Consider the following 1,364-nt stretch of genomic DNA (forward strand, 5'->3'; position numbering starts at 1 on the left):
GTACCCACGTGCCATCTCCTCATTGGTTTATAGAAGCAGGTACCCACGTGCCATCTCCTCATTGGTTTATAGAAGCAGGTATCCACGTGCCATCTCCTCATTGGTTTATAGAAGCAGGTACCCACGTGCCATCTCATTGGTTTATAGAAGCAGGTATCCACGTGCCATCTCCTCATTGGTTTATAGAAGCAGGTACCCACGTGCCATCTCATTGGTTTATAGAAGCAGGTACCCACGTGCCATCTCCTCATTGGTTTATAGAAGCAGGTACCCACGTGCCATCTCCTCATTGATTTATAGAAGCAGGTATCCACGTGCCATCTCCACATTGGTTTATAGAAGCAGGTACCCACGTGCCATCTCCTCATTGGTTTATAGAAGCAGGTACCCACGTGCCATCTCCTCATTGGTTTATAGAAGCAGGTACCCACGTGCCATCTCCTCATTGGTTTATAGAAGCAGGTACCCACGTGCCATCTCCTCATTGATTTATAGAAGCAGGTATCCACGTGCCATCTCCACATTGGTTTATAGAAGCAGGTACCAACGTGCCATCTCCTCATTTAGCAATAAACATAACTTCTTTAAACAATAAAAGCTAATTTACCAACATTTCTGAAAATGGATATATAGCATTTTGGAATGAAACTGTTCTTCTGTTTCCCCATCTGAGCTCAGAGTAGATCAGAGATGTAATGTTTGTCTCTGTTGTGTTGAAGTCCAATCAAGCAGGAGAGACCAGCCTCCCCTGTACCCAGCTGTGTGTCCATGAAGAGTGACCGGTCTATGTATCAAATTATAGACTTTAGAGAGGGAGACTTTTCTACTGAACAAAGGTAAGAAGAACTCATGGGTCATGGTCAGTGAGTTAAACAACACTGTCTCTAGTCATTTCTCCTCTCCCATTTTCCCATTTATTTTTGTTGTTTTCATAATCCATAGACTAATCCTTTTGTCCATTTTCATTAGTCCTAAAACAATATTAAAAAATCACAACATTCCCTCCATGTGTGTTTGTGTGTATGTGTGTGTGTGTGTGTGTGTGTGTGTGTGTGTGTGTGTGTGTGTGTGTGTGTGTGTGTGTGTGTGTGTGTGTGTGTACTCCCAGGATGAGGAGATGTAATCTCATGTTTTGTCCACAGAAACCAACAGGAGAGATCAGAGTCAGAGATTCTCAGTGGTCAGTCTTCCCAGAGTCATCAAACAGACCTGGCCTCCATATTCAGTGTATGTGGTCCTGTTATGTACATTTGTTTTTGTTTACCTCAAGTAAAGTTGATCTGTCAATCATTAATTCATGTGTTAATGAGAAACATTTATTCTCTTGCTTAACTCATTTACTTAATTTATTCCAGATGCTTGAA

Source organism: Salvelinus namaycush, chromosome 2 (genome assembly GCF_016432855.1).
Source record: "Salvelinus namaycush isolate Seneca chromosome 2, SaNama_1.0, whole genome shotgun sequence".
NCBI lineage: Eukaryota > Metazoa > Chordata > Actinopteri > Salmoniformes > Salmonidae > Salvelinus > Salvelinus namaycush.